Raw genomic sequence first — 21294 nt, forward strand, 5'->3', positions numbered from 1 at the left:
TATAACATCGACATAAGGTAGGACAACAGAGAGCTGGGTGCAACAGGCAGTGTCAGTAGTGTCCCCTATCTGTCATGCAAAAAAAGGAGCTGTGATAGGTTTGGTGTCTCTAACACTGTAGCAAAACCAGCCAGGACTTCATGAGGAGCAATTACTTCGACTAACTCATTGTACTTGCCCTTAGTTTTGGAATCTTTGCTCATTGTACCATCTAAAAGCCAAATCCTGTTGCTATAGCAAGGAGGGTGCCCTGTATTTCCTCACCATTTCCTGACGCTTTGCTGCTTGGAGACAAGCACCTTCGTCTTACTGCATGCTCAACCCATACTCTGCCCAGTAGACTTCATTGAGCAATTGTACTGACATGTTCCTCTGAATTCCTGTGCCTTTTGCAAGCTCAGCCAAAATTATTGACATCATCAAATCCCATTCTTGACCATGCCTGCAGTACATTTGATTAACAATAATGCTACCAGTAAGCCACTCTACATTCTTATATTAGAAGGACTGGAAAGATCTCTATATCCCACCTTTTGAACCCCATAAATAACAGGTTTTAGTCAACACCCTCATTTAATGTTTTTTTTCTTCAGAGATAATGGATTCAATTATATCATGTAAAATCTGTGCCATGATGTTCTCCATGTACAGCCATATAGGCAATTTGCTAAGTATCATTAGTCTGCTTGCCACAATAGCTAACTAGCTAGCTAGCTAGAAGTAAGCAAAGTCAGCAGTAAAGCAGTAAAGACTGCTAGCTAAATAAAACTGTTATTGTGGAACAAAAATCAATTTTGTTGATCTTACGGTTTAAACAATGATTTAAACTCTTCTTTCCAGATAAACTATTCTCACATATGATAGTTGGGTTGGTGATTTACACTGGGTATTTCCTGGGCTATTCTTTAGCATTTTAAGAATAAATGTAAATCTTTTCTATTTATCCGTATTCTAGTGATACACAATTCAAGTGAGATAACGTTTGCATTTTCACAGTATGTGTATATCAGTAAATGTGCTTGCAAGTAATGTGATATAAACAAACATTTAATTAATAGGTAAATCATTTATTATTTTCGTGGTTCTGTAAATTACAAACCTTTTACTTGTATGATTTCTTTATGAATTACCTATTTTATTGTAGAGTGTCAGTAATAGTGTAGTAATTATGCCTATAGATCAAATATTCACATTATAACATACCCATGAAAATCAATAAATGAACATGTTATAAACAGTAATAATTTGTAAAATATTTCTGATTGGTACAGCTTTCAAAATTGGTAAAAAAAAAAAGGTCTTGTATAAGAACTTTTGCCAGGAAAATGTCCCTGGTAGCTAACTAGACACATGCAATCTTGTGTTAGTGTCATTTGACCTGGTGACCCATCACTGTGATGTCGTTTCTGACTTGCATGTACAGTAGCCATGTGAGACAGAGAGCAGAGTTAGTCTCTGGGCAGATACTTTCTCTGTTTGATGCAACACTGTGTCCAAGCTGAGGAAACTGTAAGAGGCACCTGCACTGCAGTGTATACCCTGGTAACTGTAACTGTTCATTGAATCAAACATTACTTTATGCAATTACAGTTTTTTGATGAATCCAACTACATGGTATGCTAGATTACATTACATTACATTATTTAGCAGACGCTCTTACCCAGGGCGACTTACAAAGGTTACAGTTCTTTACAATGTTATCCATTTATACAGCTGGATATTTACTCAGGCAATTGTGGGTTAAGTACCTTGCCCAAGGGTACAGCAGCAGTGTCCCAGTGGGGAATCAAACCTTTCAGTTACAAGTCCTGCTCCTTCAACTGCTATGCTACGCTGCTGCCGAATTACAACATTTGGCTAAAGAATGCTTACCTATCTTCCCAGTGATTCCAGAAATAACCATAATCACATGTAATATTTTTAGGTCTTGAAGTGTGTGCTCATGTTGCTGTCACCTCTCTGAACAGCTCCTGTGTCAAAGCCAACCATCACCCAGCAGAAAAACCTCTGTGAGCTGCTGTGCTCTGTGGAGAGAGGGACAGATGTGACCCTGTCCTGGCGCAGAGACGGGGAGATTCTCCAGAGTACCTCCCCTCAGAGCATCCCAGCCAGTCAGCTTCTGACGGTGACGGAAGGAACGTACATCTGTGAGGCGAAAAACCCCGTCAGCACAGAGCAGGACTCAATCATTGTGGGGAAAGATTGCAGAAGTGAGTTAATTAATGCCTATTTGTAACTGTTCATACAAGTACATGCCTGTAAATTCACATTCAAGAGTGGAGCCATTATAATGGGAGACAAAGAGATATTTCTTGTCTTGATAGAGGGTTGATTGTATATTTTACCCAATACAAAGCTGATTTTGTTGTTAGAGTCGCAGTGCTATATACATAATTAGCATAGATACTGGGCCCAAAATCCAGTGTGAATCCAATGTAAAAGGAAGGAATGTCCTCAAAGTGTTAGGAAAATGTTAATAACTGTATTTAATAGTTGATCATCATTGTGACTATGATGATGATGATGATGATGCTTATTATTATCTAGTGGGCATGATTGTGGCCCTAAGAAAATACCTCAAACAAAATTACCATGTGACTTACATTAAAACTCAGATTGGCTAGAGTGTAATTTACTTTTTTCCCCAAAAGTGTCAAGGGAGTCGTAACATATCAAAACAAGCTAATAGCATAAAAGCATAACAGGCTGTAATCAATGGATAGGGTTTTGATATCTGAAGAAAAAAAAGAAATAGAAAAGAGAACTTGTTTAATCATGTTATATTTTTGTCTTCCTATTAGCATTATAATGCATTGTATGAATGAATATTGAATGTATCTGTGCATGTATGCATGTATAGTATGTAAGGTGAATGTATTTTTATGCCTATTACCCACTGATGAAAGCAAGACCCATAAAGAAATCATGAAGCTGTGGTCACACATTACTCTGAAAGCGACATGTTTCAGAAGCAATAGACTAGTAGACGTAGGAATTTATGAGTTGTTTGTTGATAATACTGTAACTCTCAGCTATTGCATAAGTATGACCTTCCCCTGTGAAGCATTGTTAATTTGCGTTTTGTTACCGTAGTCTTTACTGTTTGTTCTGTTTATCGGTACCAAAGTAAACTCTCACTCTCAACTATTCAGTTCAGTTAAAAGAGTCAAAATGCCCATTACAAGGTCTTACCTTCAGCCACTCGGGACGGAATAACTGGTGCCGATAAACAGTTATTTGTAGTAGCTTCTATTTAGCCAGCTAAAATAAAAACCTCCATAACCTCTCTAATCCCTTAAGCAAATGACAACAGAGCTATGTCCATAGCTAAGAAACCTAATCATAAGTAGCTCACAATGTTATAGTAATCATAGAACGCATGTTAGGAGGTAGCTAATAAACTGATGATAAGCTTACTAATGTTACGCAGATAGTTTTAACTATCTGCGTTTATTAGATAACGGATTTCTGTACCGCTTTTTAACATTTCAAGAAGATTCAGTCCTGGAGAATTTTGAACAAATTGTCATGTTGACACAGCTGTGTAATAAACAGACAACAAAATGACGACTTGGCGTATATCAGATGTTGCAAAAAAACTTACGAGTTTATTTTCAATGTTTTTTTTTTTTTTTTTCATTTGAAACGACTCTGTTTATATTCAGATATTAAGTTAAAAATAAATTGTATGTCAGAGACTGTGATAAATTCCATATATTTAGCGTTGCATAGCAGGAAACATTTAAGATGATGGTTATCATGTGTGTAACAGCACAGAAGTTGTGAAACGTTATCGCTTAGTAGATTTTCCAAATCATGCAGGCTATTCATTGATATTCAGAAGGCTGTTTTTGCTTCAAAACTGTTTATTTTAGCTTTTAAAGTCGTTTATTTATTTATTTATTTATTTGGCATTTTAGAGTCACTACTGCTAGCGGAACTCATTACGACAGCTAGTGAGTAGCATGCCCTACCCTAACTGAAATAATAATTGCCGAGGAATTACCAAAGGGTTGTAAAGGCTGTCTTGTCGGTCATATTTTATTTGATACCAATATGACAATATCATTCTAGACCATGAAAATGTAGACAAGATTTGGTAATGAAAAAGTTCCCACTTTCTCTGTCAAGATTTATCGTAATGGAACCCTTGCCGCAATATCATAAATCCATTTTACCATAATTATGTGCAAAATATCACTACATCTTAGACAGACTTTGTTTCGTTAATTGGCTATGTAGCCTGGTGTGTTTATTCTCCTTCAGAAAGAATAAATTCATTTGAGTGTACCACATTGGTGTACCCCTCTGTAATGATTTGCTTGATTTGTATTTTGTGTTTATAACTGTTCATAACCTGTTAAACCCCATGCCATGTATAGAAACTTTCTGTCCTTTCCCACATAATTTAACTAAACCCTGGTAGATTGTCTATGCTCTTCAAGGCTTAAATTCCAGGAACCCGGGACTTATCAACACTAAAATTCTTGAATATGCAGTGACTTGCAAAAGTGTTCAGATCCTTGACTAAATTCTCACATTTTACTAAATTGCAAATGATACATTGAAATTTTTCTTCTGTGTGATATTGTATTTAAAAACCATGAAACCCAAAAATGAATTACTTTAAGGTGACATTGGTTTTATTTTTAAGAGAGAAAAAAAAACGGAAATATGCTTTCTGCATAAGTATTTAGCTCCCACACATTAATGTTCGGTTAAGCCACCATTTGTTGCAATAACCGCTTTAAGTCTTTTGGGGTAAGTACTTACCAGCTTTGCACACTGTTTGGGAGTGATGTTTGCCAATTCCTCTGACAGATTTGCTCCAGGTTGTTCATGTTGGTTGGATGATACATGTGGACCACTATTTTCAAATAGTGCCACGGATTCTCAGTGGGATTGAGATCAGGACTTTGACTGGACCACTGTGGACATTCATCTTTTTTTGAGCCAATTTAGCTTTGTCCTTGTGCTTGAGATCATTGTCCTGCTGAAAGGTGAACTTTCTCCCAAGCTTTTTTAGCGGAACGAAGCAGGTTCACTTGCAGTATTTCTCTGTATTTTGTTCCATCCATTCTTCTCAAGTTTTAACAAGATCCCTGCTGATGAAAAGCACCCCAGCATGATGCTGCCTCCACCATACTTCACTGCAGGGATGGTGTTTCTTGAAGAATGGGCAGTGTTAGGTTTGCACAATACCGAGAGCTTTAAATTTTGGACAAAGGCTCTATCTTGGTCATCTGACCATCAAACATTTTCGCTTATCTTAGCTTGGTCATTCTCATGGTTTCTAGAACACTCCAGACATACTTTGTTAGAGTTCTTTTTGAGTAATGGCTTCTTTCTTGCCACCCTCCTGTACAGGCCAGTTGTGTACAGAGCTCTTGACTTTGTTGAGTGATGCATCTTTACTTCACTCTCAGCCACTGAACTCTGTATCTCAAAAGGACTGTTGGCCTCTCTGTGGATTATCTCAGCTTGGATGCTGAGTTTTCAGGGATGGCCTTTTCCTGGGTGCCTTTTGAGGCCTAGGTGGTGTGATGCAGCTTCCACTACCTGATTATTGATCCAACAGTGCTCACTGGGATAGCCAAACACTTGGATGCTAGTTTGCACCCTTTTCCTATTTCATGCATTTGTATGACTTTTCCTCTAACTTTTGTAGAATGCTCATTACTCTTCATTTTCAGACCTTTCCTTCAGATTCATACCCTGACCAAGAATACTTAAACAGAGTTTTAATTCAGAAAATGTGACCGCTACTTTAATGGTTCACAGGTAGAGGCTAATGGTAAGGTAACTGTGTCCTCATTAGTTTTTTTTTTTTTTCATCCATGTAAACTTGGAGTTTCCATAGCAGAGGGATTGAATACTTATGCCAACAGCATGTTTGGCGGCAGTGTAGCATAGTGGTTAAGGAGCAGGACTCATAACCGAAAGGTTGCCGGTTCGATCCCTGCTGGGACACTGCTGCTGTACCCTTGGGCAAGGTACTTAACTCACAATTGCCTCAGTAAAAATATCCAGCTGTATAAATGGATAACATTGTAAAGAACTGTAACCTATTTAAGTCACTTTGGATAAAAGCATCTGCTAAATGAATAAATGTTTGTTTTTCATTTTTCTAAAAAATATTTTCTAACATAAAACCACTGTCACCTTAAAATAATTCATTTTGAGTTTCAGTGTTTTTACATAAAATAGCACACCAAACAAAATTTCAATGTATAATTTGTAATATAGTAAAATGTGAGAATTGGTCAAGGGTCTGAATACTTTTGCAAGGGACTGTACAGATATGATCTTGCACTCATACATTACACACAAATAATGCATAAAAACTAGAAAAAAATTCTTTAATATAGCCTAGGATGTCCTTTTTGTCTCCACTTCAAGATGAGAGAAAAACGTATTATAGTGTTTGCCCTATAACATGTTTTTGTACAGCTACATTAAGGCAATCATTTCTACACCTTTTACATAATTGAGATATAGGCTCAGATGAATTAGCAGGAACTCTATTCATGAACTGAAAAAAGCCCATCATTTTCTGTGACGGTTTTCCGGTTCTCCACTTTCTTGCTATTAATAGAAATAATGACAAAAGTAGTAGGTAGTGAAAAGGTAGTACGTGACTGAGACCTCTGGTTGCCTGCCCTCCCTGCTTTTAAATGCAATATGGCGAAGAACAGCTCAGTAATTATTACTAAATGTAGAAAGAGTGCCATCCGTGTGGAATTTACTTGCGTGTTCTGACATCATGAAACAACGCCACAAACGGCGTTTGCTGGAGAGCTAATGGTGGTTGTAGGCGGCTTTCTAAGTATCATAACAATCACAAACATATCGTATTTTTATTCTAATGTTGTAGATACTAGGTGAGTTTTACGCACTGTTATGTGTCTACCCATTGCAATGCAGAAAAGTATATTGATTAGACTGTTAGATTTTGAAATGCATGGGATTGATAAAATGAATTCATATATAATGCAGATGCTTTGATGGATAAAGTATTGGAAAAGTATTTTTATTAATACAAGGAACGCAATGTTGTAATTTTAATGGTTTTGTGGTCAAACTTGTGGTAGGATTTCATTTTTGACTGAAAACAATGGAGAGAGCCGTTTACGGTGTGGGAAGAGATGAGTGGCTGAACTCTAAATGAGGAATGCGCCGATCAGGTTGCGACTGCGGGAAGAGTGACGTAGTGCGAGGAATGGTATAAGGGACCTTTCGACGCTAGGATTTGAAACTGAAGGTTTATTAGACAAACTTATTTTGCAACCATGTGATTGTTGACGCGGGCGTCTATACCGCTAGGGGGCAGGTGTTTGCAGGTTAATCTCTCTTGCATGTTCTTGGACATACTTTGACTCCTCTGTCCTGAAGAGATCGGTAAGTTTCAGAGCAGTAGGGTTCTTTTCATGCTTATTACCTGTATGAATTACACATTCAATATGAATTAGACCTATTTATGATTTATAAATGAACCTGTTTATAATATAACAATTATTTATAAATTAACATCCTGTGATTAGATTATGGAAAATAATATCATACATTATATTTTTAATCACCTCAGGGATAAAGTTAGGACTAATTTAGACCCTTCCCGGAATGTATCAGAGAGAAATGGATATTTACGGAGGCCATTCTAGGTTAAGTACCTTGTCCAAGGGTACAGCAGTAGTGACCCAGCAGGGAATCAAGCCAGCAACCTTTTGGTTACAAGTCCTGCGCCTTACAACTGGCTAGCCTGTGATATTCATATGGGTTGTCTGCTCAGAACAGGTCACATAGTATTGCTATATTGGTCTATCTCACATTTATCAAACTGCTACTGTCCTGAAACTGTATCTGTAATCCCATGGACCATACAGATTACTGGCCATTCTGGGCAGTAGACATTTAGTAGACACTAGACATTTATCAAGGATGCTTATATTGCAGTCTGATGCTTACAATTTATACGTGTTCCATTTAAACAGCTGGTACAGCAGTAATGCTGACTGTGAAACTGAACCAGAAATCCTTAGGTTACAATCATTGTTCCCTACCACAAGGCCACATGACTGCCTCTAATCTTTTTGCCTATTAACAAATCTTAATCAATATGTACATTTGTCTCTGTTTTCAATGGTAGAGTAGAGCTATATAGTTTGGTTTCATGTTTGAGTCATAAGAATGCCATGTTGTTTTGAATACTGCACTCATTACTGCCACTGTCACCTCCCTGTACAGTTGCCGTCTCAAAGCCCACAATCAGCAGGGAAGGAGGACCCTGCTCATTTCTGTGTGTCGTGGAGAGAGGGACGGAAGTGACCCTGTCCTGGTACAGAGATGGAAAGAGGGAGATGCCCCCCAGCTCCTCTATTAATGCCCCACTTAGGCAGGGTCTGGCAGCAAAGAAAGGAGAGTACACCTGTGAAGCGAAAAACCCCGGGAGCACAGAGACAGCCTCAGTCACCGTGGGGAATGAATGTACAGGTGAGCATATCACACCGTCTAAACACCTGTTCATACCTGCTCACACCGGTTCATGAATGCATGAAATGTAAATGTAAATGCATATACATACATACACATACAATTATTAACACATTAATAATCACTGGTGACTGAAAAAAATGGCACAGGTAATGTAATGGTTGCACGTTGTGAGTATGTTCTCAGATATGTTGTTAAATTAATTAAAGCATGGTGCAGGCCTTCAGACCAAATCAGTCTTCATCAGGTGAAGAAAAAATACACAATGACATGTAACCATGTACAATAGGCAGCTCCAAATGACATCACAAATTCAAACTATATACAAGGCACATCACTTGCACATAATTACATAGAAAAGAAACAGCAACAAAGTATTCAAAGTTTGAAAAGTGAATAGTTTCTCTGTTTTTGGTGTGCAAACCGTGCAGCGGTTGAAGCCAGCTGTATATGTTACACCTGCAGATGTGATGTTGTTGACTTGTGACAGCAGAGAGTGTGTCAGCCCTGGACACTGACGTTCCTGCATGTCAGTGGTCTCATCGCCTTTACCTCCTCACAGCTTTAAGTGCATCAGACATAGCACACTATATCATTCCATATTCAGAGAACCCCCTAATCTTATATCACGCAATATTCAGAGAACCCCCTAATCTTATGTCACGCCATATTCAGTGAACACATTAATCTTTACTTTCAATGAAATCTTTGCAGCAGAGGTCTGTTACATAGACCTGAAAAACTATTAGTGAACATTCCCTTCAAATGTCACCTAGTAGTAGCTCATTATCTGTGGTGTGTCACAGCATCTTTTTATTTGACAGCCTGTTTTCACAAGCTTTCCTAATCTCACCCTGCATGTGTAATGGCTTTACTCTGAGAAACATGTTTCATTTTTAGCTCATTATCAAATTAGCATGTATCTTTGTCTTTCTTCTCTTGTGATGAAACTTAATTACAGTTGAAAGGAACAGTTTATAGGTGACCCATTATTTGAGATCACTGCACATTAGGAAATCCATGAATACTGTCTTGTACCGATAACAGACTCATGCACAGGCGATTTGTTTATTCTACAGAAAACACATTTAATGTAATTTCATAATGCAAGAAAGAAGTGACTAATACATTAATTATTAGTACACTACACTAATATGTGTACAGTATTTATGACAAGAGTGTCTCTAACTGTACATCTATCTTCCTCCTCATTCCCTTTTGTAATTCTTGCACATCTACAAATACTTCTACATTCACCCTCTGTATAACAGGACCGCTCTATCAAATTCACTTGTACTTTGCAGTTTTCCCATTTCTAACATTATTAATAACATGCTGTAAAAAAAAATCAGGACAATAAAAACAAGGACAGTAAAAGGGCTACTACCTAAGCAAAAGCCTTTACTCAGTCACATTCAGGAAGCGCAGGGAATCATTGAGGTGCAGCTCTGTATTAAAGGATAAAGCTGGAGATGCTGTCCAGACCTGAGCTTCTCCTCATGTTGGTGTGCTGTAGTACCTGCTGTGTGCAGCACTGATTAATGTCCCTGCTGTCAGCAGACCCAGCCTGAGTTCCTCCCACAGGCCACTCCCCCTGGAACTGCCTTGGTTTTATACCTCTGCCTTTACGGCTGATATCAGGTTTCATCTTAATTTGGGCCTGCTCATACAAACAATAATGTATTTAGAGTATATTTTCAAAAATATATTTTTAGCTCAATCAGTATGTTACAAATATGCAAATTATTGCCATTTTGGTATGTTGCAGTATATTTCTCCATTACATTAATATATTTTAAATTAATTTGCAGTATATTCTTGGGTTGAACAACATACTCCTCTGTATGCTGCAATATATTTTATTTATGTATGGATCTTACCAGTCAGATAGGTTGCTACAGAAAGCTGTATTTTTCATATTGATCAGTCCTAAGTATCTAAGTATGTAAGTAAGATCACTTTTTAGTTATATATGGCTTGTTTCTGTGAAAAAAAATGTGGTGTTCAGGGTACAATCACATCAAGGCAATCAGTGATATGGTTACATACCACCCATGCAAACTCATATGGGTCTGAGTCCGAGCCTCATAGAGCATGTTCCAGTCTGTGGTTCTGTAAGAGTCTCATAGAGCATGTCCCAGTCTGTGGTTCTGTAAGACCTTCATAGAGCATGTCCCAGACTGTGGTTCTGTAAGAGTCTCTCAGGTCTTACAGTTCTGCCTCATTATTCCAGTAGCTGAAGAGCCATCCTCACCCTGGATTCCACCCTCACCTGTTTCAGCACTGCTGTGTACTTTGGTAGGAGGTGAAGTTTTCGTTTGACTTTCCAAAAGGGACCTTGAGGTTGATGTATAGGTGTCTTTGATGGTGTCATATTAGAGATCCTAAGTTGTGTTTTAATGAATACTGCATGTTCCATACTAATGAGAATGTGTATGAAACTTACTGAAGGAGCTCTCATTTAAGTCTGCCAGGATGGGACACATCTAAAAGTTACTTCTATCCTCCTGATAGATATTATTAGGTATATTGCTTCCATTGTGGTTAGTGGTCTTTGGGTGGATATAGTGTACAGCTGAATAAAGATGAAGTCCAGTGAAAACTCTCCATTGTACTTTGATGTGCTGTTTGGTTACCTTGGATGCATCCAGTTAAATACACCATGTGGTCAGTATTCCTGCATGAGGGAAGATGTTTTTATAAACTGGAATTAAACACATGGCAACACAGATATGCTGAGGATACAGAGCTTTTTCTCTCCTTCCCACCCACCGATGCGCATCAGCTTGCACGATGAGTCAGCATCTCAAACTCCGTCTTCCCAAAACTGAGCTGTTCTATCTATCCGTCACATCCTCCCCCCTCAAGGGTCTCTCTCCGTCACCCCTGATAACACATTGGCGTTCGCGTTCCAAGATGGCTACATTTACGTTTACATTTATTCATTTGGCAGATGCTTTTACCCAAAGCGACTTACAAGTGTGGCTAAGAATCTTGCTGTAGTTCTGGGTAATAAGCTGTCCTTTGCTGAAAACATTGTATCAGTTATCCAGAGCTGTTAATTCTTTCTTTACAACATCCACAAAATCCGTACATTTCTTACTACATATGGTGCACAGGTGTAGTAAATATAAATCTCTGGATGTTTTCTATCCAATGGGGCGGCAATAGGAACTGGACCCTCCTACCTTCAATCCGTTATCAAACCATACACTCCTGCCAGACCACTCCACAACCTCTGATCACCTTGCCACCCCTCCTGAAAGAGTCTGTCTTCTGGGTCACATCTCTTCTCTACTCTGGCCCCTCAGTGGTGGAATGAGCTCCCTCAAACAGTCAGATCTGCAGAGTCACTGACCATCTTCTGCTGCACACTGAAAACACATCTGCTCAAACCGTGTTTCGGTTTAACTATCCCCAGACATTGAACATTCATACCATTTCCATAACATATTTGCTAAGTAAAGCACTTTACCCTCCAGCTTCCCCTTGTAAATATTATAGTACTTAACAGACTGTTGTGTATCATGTAATAACTCCTACAGTTGTACTGTGACATTTATGATTTAGTATTATCTCTGTACATAAGAGTGTGTGCAAAATGATTTCATATAAATGTAACACTGACTTTAGGATGGTTTTCCACTCTTCAAGTAATATATGCATGGAATAGCTTAGTAGGATTTACATTGAAAACAGACCCTCAATGTTAAAGACCAGGCTTGACACAGCTCTGGGCAATGAGTGATGAAATGAGTTTGTCATGAGTACTCCATCATGTTTTAGGACATAAGATCATCACTAAAGTAGTTTAGTGATGAGAACAGGCCACTCAGCCAAATAGCCTTGAATGAAATCAAAATCAATCAAATAACCAATCAAAATCTCTGATGGTGTACTGTATGTGTCTTCACTGACCAATCAACAGATGTAAAATGTCACTATATTTTACAAATTTTGTAGTTAACTATAGCTGATTTGAGTTATTCTGGCTGATAGTGTATCTGTTGAGAAACTATGATTCCTAAGTCTTTTCAAACAAAAATAACTGTCTTACTGCATCCGTGACTAATGCAACTAAATTAAATGACAACTAAAATCATATATTCACTTCACCATGTGCAATTTATGAGCTCACAATGCTTTACTTTTATGTCTCATATGTTAATACGACATCTTATTGAATGCTAGGATTGTATGTTTGCCATGTAGAAGCACACATGTATTTTGTCTGGTCTGAGATTTTGAATCGTTTTGCCATTGTCACTGTCCCTACACAGCTGGTGTGAAATAGCCCATAGTCACACTGAATGAGCTACTCATTACTGCAGAGAGAATGACAGTGTGGGACAGTGATGGGGTGGCCTGCAGTACAGTGAGTGGCACAGCAGGACACACAGGCTTACGCCTGTTCACACCACTTCCTTCCTCTTTCTCCTCCTTACAGAAAATGGAGCTGGAGCCGCTCCTGCTGCTGGTCATTTTTCGGTTCTTTCCTGTTTTTTTATTCTGATTCTGGTAAGTGAAACTGAACGACTTCCTGTGTTTTGTAAATGAGGTGAGAGGATTTGAGTCCAAACATTGTAACCATTTCTTCCACAGCAGATCAAATTGAGATCAAGAAGCCGTTCTGTGCTGGCAAAGCAGAGAGGAAACTAACCTGTCATTAACATTAACAGTGTATGGAAATTCAGGGGTAATTCGGGGTAATTCAGCCCACAGCGTATTTTCATGACTGGTTGAGGCAGTGGCACATGTAGTGACTTGTCACACACAGCACTAGGCATGGCTTTCATTAGCACTCAGACCTCTCCATCTCCTGCTGCTGTATCCTGAACACCTAAACCCCATGTACACTCACACTCACACTCACACACTCTCACACTCACACTCACACTCACACACACTCACACACAGTCACACTCACTCACTCACACACACACACACACACACACACACACTCACACTCACACTCACATACACACACTCACACTCACACACACTCTCACACAAACACACTCACTCACACACTCACACACACACACACACACACACATATATACACACACTCATACTCACACAAACACAAGCAATTTACAGTGTTAAAGGACATACAGAAAATTACAATACAACATCACTTGCTGAAGCAGCTGTGTTGACCTGTTTCTCCTCATCATCCTAAATGATACTTAATACTCAGTCTTATTAAACCCGAAAATGCATCCTTTAGGTGAATCATCACATCATGAATTCCTTTTATTTCTACAGGTACAGTTTTTCCTGTAATCCCATCGGAAGTCCACATTTCAAAGCGAAAGCACTTCTCTCATTAGTTTTTCAGGTGTTTTGTGCTGACATATTAAAAGAAACAATCCATGTTATGTAACTTGTATTCTAACAATATAATGAAAATATTGCTTTCTGTATCTTGTGTCTCCTGCTGGAATTAATTTTATAAAATGTAATCATTTCGATCCTCATTCAGTCCAACCAGTTCAGCCATTCGTCTGTACAAAGACAAGTCTTGCATTTTAACTTTTGCACCCTGACGTAGCCGGTAATGTGTGTATACCTGACGTAGCCGGTAATGTGTGTATACTGACTAAACAGAAATACTGTCCTTCCTGTTCCCTAGAATCCCGTTCATTTTCAGGTCACAGGGTTAAATGTCAACATCACACAGGCTCCTGATAGGATTTTCTGATCTCTGATCACTAACTCTCAGTCAGTTGTGCATGGATTTTGTAGTCTTCCAACACAAATGTTCTTCTCACTATTCCTCTGAATCTATTGGTCCTTGAGTTAGGAGGATCATTTGTTTATATTATTTTCCATGTTCAGGTGCATTTCAGCTAAAGTTGATAGCTATTCTTTATGCATGCTTGATTTAAACCATGCATGACCATGTGCGGTGCCATTTTATAGAATATATAAATTATTTACACTCTCCATCTCTCTGTATGAGGTATATTATACATTTCACAGCTATAGAGAATGTTTTGAATTGCAGATTTTAGACTCATGTGGTCATCTCACATTGAATGCGTTTTACTCTTAGTTCAGTTTTAGTTCTTTTATCTGTCTGATTTATTGTTTATGCCTTACATTCATCAAATATTTCACACATGTATGTAGCATTTCATTTTACTGGGTTTTAAGGGGAACTGATTTCTTATTTACTCTTTAAATTCTAACTGGTTTCTGACTGAAATTGACAGTTTTTTCTGACACCACCCAGTTGACAGGTGGCCTCCGCCCCACCTCCTGTCACAGATAGCAAGTTTGCAAGTTTCGAAACCCTGTGTCATATCATTTGAATGTACAATCCTGTTGATTGTGAGGATGTGGAATTTTTAAGCGTAATTCCTGGATGCAGTATTTGAAAGTATTTTTATTGTTTCAGTTTTCAATCCAAGCTTTGATTCCAAGTGCCTGTTCTTTTTGCTTGTTTGACTGGGAAAATCTGTACAGTTCTAAAGGCAGGAAATGAGGAAAGGAAGGTTATGGGCAACATCGAAGGGCCTCTCTGTCAGAAACACAGAGCTGCTGTCTCTGTGCTCCCTGAGAGGGCAGTGTTCTGTAAGAGCTGTGTCACTGTGTTCTCACGCAGTGTTCTTTGATGGTCACGTGACCTTCCTGGGGCAAGGGAGAGGTTTACTGGAAATTCATTTGGAGTCAATTCAAGTCATTAAAGGGAAGCTTTACAGATTTTTAGCTGTACCTTTCAGCTAAAGATATAATTACCGCACTCGGAATTTAATGATGGTTGAGGGAAAGAGTGAAGTAATATGATTACTTCACAGAAACACACACTGTCAGTAAGCCATAGGCTTCTGCAGCGCTTATAGCTTTTGTGTGGATTTCCCACGGGAGGCAAAGATGAAACTTTGATTCTATACTGAAATGTTGCTGTAGTAACAATCTTTATACCATATTTATTCTAAGATATCAGTGTAACTGTGCTAGTTATTATATAATTAGCAAAATGTCATTGTGCCATATTGTATTCTTCTGAGCTTTGCACTTTCCTGTATTATGAAATCTACAGTTACCCAGGATGCCTTGCTTGTTCTCTTAGGTCATGTGACCTTTCAGGTGATGCTCATTTAATGAGAAGGAAACGTGTATATGATTTCAGTGCACTATATGCTGTTCAGACTATGTAGCTGCTTGCTGCCAAAGAATATTATATGCACTTCTGGGAAAACACTCTTCACTAAAATATCTGGATTTTTTTGCAGTTAAATGTGACATTATATCCGTTTGTAACTGCCTGTATGTGCTATTTTTCAGTGTTCAAGTTCTGGATGACTGGAAACTTGTTGACTTGAAACTATTGTTCCCTTGAACACTGAACTGCTAAACCAGAGTAGTTACAGTGAATGTCCTGCAAAGAGGGAAATATGAAATTGGGACTTATTAAAATCATTCTGGATAAGGATGTCAGCCAATCAGAATAATAATGAGTACTGTTTCCTGGGAGATTGATTATTTATGAACATCACTTCTCCAGAGGTGTAACTCAGTCATGTCACCTGGCAGTTAATGTGATTTCCTGAGCAGCACACCTGTCCTTTGCTGTGTACATCATTATATCTCTCAGGTGTCTTACACTCAAAACACAGTGATGTAATGCTGTCCTTGATGCTACTATGATATTATTGAGATTTAAAGGAAAAATGCTGAAACATACTCAGAGCATTGATGTATACTATATTGTGTGATCATGCTGTTTCATTCCTGTATTAATGCTTTGTTTTCATGTATCTAACAGGCTTGTGTTTTAATAAAAATATGTTGGCATAAATGTTGCATATGTGATATATCTGCATATCGCATGGTTATTACACAGCTGTACTGTGCTAAAGATTTCCTCTAGCCGAGCTACAGAGGAAAAAACAGCAGATAAACCATTGCGGCATAGTTAACTTCAGACACACAGACCACAAGCAAGTTAAAGAACACATTTATGAAAATGCTAAATGTGCTTCAGTTTTTATAGTCATGGATGTCAGGTTTTCTTATTTTCTTTTTTCCCCGATTTTCCGTCAGTTTCTTCAATTGTTCTCGTATTCACCACTGTATATCTTATGCGTATATGAAATATATTCAAATGCAAACTGTGCCATATGATCAGGGGTAAATATTGGGCATAAGTGGCACAGGTTAGATTTATTCCACACCTGTATGCATTCATGAGATCTCCCTTTAGATGTGCTCTGGCTCCTGGAGTTGGACAGATTCCTTTCCATTCTGTAGGTATCGGCAGAGAAATCACATCATTATTGTCCTACCTTATACGCATGTTTGCCCTAAACAAGAAAACACAAGGAAAAATATACATGAAATGAGCACATAAAACATTTGGATTAAAGAAAAGTGTTTCTCTCTCTTTTTTGCATTAAAATGACCTCAGGTAATGACAGAACTGTAGAGTAACTGAATTGTCAGCATTAAACCTTACCAGAATCTTTAGCTGCTCCACAAAAAGCAAACAACCACCATGCTATCTTGCTGTTATGATTCCAGTTAATGGGCCTTTCATTACAATGAAGAACAACAATACATCCTCTCTACCCTATTCCTGTCCTGCATTCAGTTCTGAGATTCTGTGATTAACTCAGAACTCAGATTTGGACTACAATAACAAAGTGAGAAAAAAGAAAGACATTCTGACATACTGAAGAGAGTGCAGATTCTGTTAAATCATCTGGCTTGCGACACCAAACATTTCTGAGTTGACTTTTCAGGTTATCTGGACTAAAGGCTGTAACACTCCTCATAAGGAGGAGACTCTACTTTACATTTTTGAAAAATTGCCATCATGTCGTAGGTATTGCTGCTTGGGGGGGTTTGCAAGAGTCTGATCCCAGAAACATAATGACGGGATGTAACTGTCTTCTGTAAGGCTGCGGGTGATCCGTCCATGTTTTGTGAGGGTATATTTAGTGGCTCATAGAGCCACTTATCTGTATGTGAGTTAATAATTTCCATTGTGAGATATAGTCACTGTTGCTGTGGTTTGTGAGGAGGGGTGCATGAGCTAGCAGATGAATATGTATATAATGTATATCAACGTGTGCAAGGTGTACATAGTCTCTGTAGGTCTGTAGTGTCCTTCTTTATTGGTTTTGTGATGGTGTGCCCTTCATGTTAAGGCAGAGAGAGTCGGAACGCAAGTATTTCATTGTATTGTTGATACACATGACAATAAAGGTGAACTTGACTTCATTTGAACTTGACTTGAAGTGTATGAACACAGTTTGTGAACCACAGATAGAAACCTCAATGAGTCACTTACACGCTTTGAGGAGAAAATACTGAGCGTGCACTCAGGGTTGATAACACATACAAGGAACTTTATAGTACATAAACAGGAGCACAGTGAGACAGAGAATATTCACATGGTGGTTCCACACCCAGCTTGTAGCCTGCAGCCAGCTCCAGCAGCCCTGCAGTACTGAGAAGTGAGCAGCTCCCCACAGCTCCAGAGCAGAGAGGAGAGATTCCCCTGCACCCCATTCTCCACACTCATCTCTCACTCTGCACTTCACACCTCCTCCTCTAGAGGGCACTGTTTACCCCCCATCCAGTTCTGTCCCCATTCCCCCTCCTATGGTACTATGAGGAGCCAATCAGTGCCCTCTCCTGTTAGCCACTCTTACTCTGCTGTTTTGCAAAGGCAGAATCCCTGACAGAGAGAGAGGCTTTTGCAGAGTGGAATGTCTGGCTGTTTTAAGACAAAAATCATCACAAAACAAATAAACATCACAGCATTTAGTACTGACGAAAGACTTTCTGCATAATAGATTCTGTTTGCCTTACGGTTTTGTTTTTCAGCTGTAGATGGCAGTGTAATCAACCTAATGAAGACTTGAGTTTCACTGTGTTTAGTATATTTTTGTTATCTTAAATTGTATTATTAAAATAAATAAGTAAATGAATTCATCTTCAGCCATAGATCAGGTATTTCACTTGATTTGTCTGTAAATTTGTCTGTTTAATGGTTTCTCTGTTAAATGAATGTATGAAAGATCTGTGATGTGCTCTTGTTTGTGTGCTCATAGAGAACAATTTCCATCATTCTGTGTGTTTACAGGAAGTGTGTGTGTACACTAGTGCTGTATGGTCAGATACCCATGAGTGGTCTTTAATATTTTACCAGTCTGCATGTGGAACAGCAGTCAGATATGATAAATCATCATTAGATATGGAAATATGGCAATGCTGGATCATTTGTCTGCATGAGGGGAAACTAAATCTTACTTTAAAGCCATTGCATAAGCGTTAAGCTCAGACGGTACATGGATCACATTTACAAGTGCTGAACAGGTCTGACAGAGAACAGGCACTGCGATAAGGAGGAGGAGCTGGTGTGTGTGAAACGCACTAAAAGCAGGATTGGACAGACAGCTTTGCTCTTTCAGACTCAAATAATGCAGAGATGAGACTCACTGTGCTGCTTCTGGGCATCCTCTGCCTTTATGGTAAGATTTCTAATTTTATTATTCTATATCAAAGAAAATATGAATATGAATGTAATAATCTATATAAGTAAATAACAAACACCTTCATTTATTGATGTATCTTTACTATATACAATATACTATATGTATGCATATTATAACACACGAGAGGGGCGAACATTGTCAGAAAATACGCTATTTGTATGAGCAGAGTACTCGCTGACTTTTGTTGTACACTTTTTGTAAAAATAAAAAGTTCTTTATTATGATAACATAGCCACTTGCACTGTAATCTTAGTTCATAGAGGAAACAGAAACAGTAATACTGTTTTCAATGTAAACTTATTTTTAATGTAAATTTATTGAAATTATTATTAGCTAAGGTATTACATATTAGCTAAGTAATATTGCAGTTAAGCACATAATGGAAGTAAACAGCACTTACAATGATAAACTATGCCAATTCCAAGTAGCCCTGCTGAACAGATACTACAATTCAAGCAAGACAGACACATAAAATCGAATGCAGCAAAAATGGAAATTAATCATATCAAAAACAGACAGCTGATGTCTAAATCCACATCCATATGAAATCCAGGGTTATTCATAAATGGAGGTGTGGATTCAGGTATAGATTCCGTTCTGCAGTAATTCTGAAGCCCTTGCTTGTAGTATTTAGCAGCTCTCTTATTCAGTGACCATTGAGTCCCGTGGATGATCTTTGACTTGTGACCCCTGCTCCTCTTTCCTGTGTTTAGATTTTGTCTACTACTAGTATAATTCAATGGATATATACACTGCCTTGCAAAGGTATTTAGACCTTGACCAATTCTCACATTTACTGAATTACAAAAGATACGCAAATTTAAAATCACTCCAAATGAATCATTTTAAGGTGACAGGGATTTTATATTAGAAAATGTTTTAGAAAATTAAAATTAAAAACTGAAATTTGCTGTTTGCATAAGTATGCATCCCCTGTGGTCCCAAATCTTCAGGTTTACACAGATTACAAAAATTGCCCAGACCATCAAGGCTCAAGGGTCTGAATACAACACTGTATACGATATCCCAGCATACTGCATACTCTTTTTTTAACCGTGTGTCATAGTGCTGCCCAGGTCAAGGTAGACATGTAACAACTATTATACCCTCATGTTTCAAAATTAAAATAATACTGCCTTGCATTGTTAGTGCCAGCATTTAGAACTACGCTGGGTGAATTTTGTTTGCCCAAAATGCCCAATTCTGGATTCCATTTAAATCTTCTTATAAAGTCAGACTGTTAGGAGACAGTTCTGTGGAGCGGCACAATGTTTGATCTGGAGACAAGCAATGTGTATTAGAATACAAAGGGATGCCGCTACATCCGACCGGAGCCAAAAGGCGCCTCTTGATGGTAACAGTCTGCGGAACGCGGGGTTCCCCATGACCGTATATGGACCTCACTTCCGAAGTTTGAGGAGAGGAGTTTCAGGAGAGACCCAGTTAGAGAAGGAGCTGTTTAGCAATGCACAACTCCACAGAACCAATCAAAAACAGCACCCCCTTTGGTCATTGTAAGTCACATGTAAATGTACCTACTGTAACTGTATAAAAAAGAACTACATCCTATACCTGTTGAACTTCTGCTCCATACTGTTGTTCTCACGGCCAGCTGTGCAAATAAACCTTCCTGACTTTGCTACAAATATCGGATCTGCTTCTACATCAGAATAAAACTCATTTTGGTATTTGGGACATCTAACAACAGACGATAATTTTACCAACAGGCAAAGCAGCATCAGAGTTAAGGGTCTTTGCTCCAGTCCCGGGGTCTTTGCTCTGCTGCTCAGTCTGTCATTGGGTGACTCCTGTCACTTCCTCTTCCTGTGTTTCACTGCGTTCTCCTGTGCTATAAAAAGAGAGGGGAAGCCAGCAGAGGCCCAAACCAGACTCTGCAGCAGGAGCTCTCAGACTCAGGCCTGGGAATCTCCTGCACATGCTACTGCTCACTCCCACCATAACTGCAGCCAGGGAATTCAAACATGCATTAATTCTTCTTAACTTCTCACTTACGGTGTTAATTCATCCTTCATTAGCCTTTTGAAGGCCACATAATGCCAGAAATATATATGGATGCCATAAAGAACACAATTCTCATATTTATAACCAGGAACTTCTCATCAATCAAAACGTACAGTTTTTGTGTGCAATGTAACAAATATACGGTGTATGCTCCCAGTCATACTCTGCTTTCAGCATGGGCTGCTCTGTCACCGCTGATCTGCTGGTGTTTCCTCTCTGTCATTCTAAAATTAGCAGAGGAAGGAGCTTTTAGCCACAGCTTTGAGACTCA

The sequence above is a fragment of the Megalops cyprinoides genome, chromosome 22 (genome assembly GCF_013368585.1).
Source record: "Megalops cyprinoides isolate fMegCyp1 chromosome 22, fMegCyp1.pri, whole genome shotgun sequence".
NCBI classification, from domain to species: domain Eukaryota; kingdom Metazoa; phylum Chordata; class Actinopteri; order Elopiformes; family Megalopidae; genus Megalops; species Megalops cyprinoides.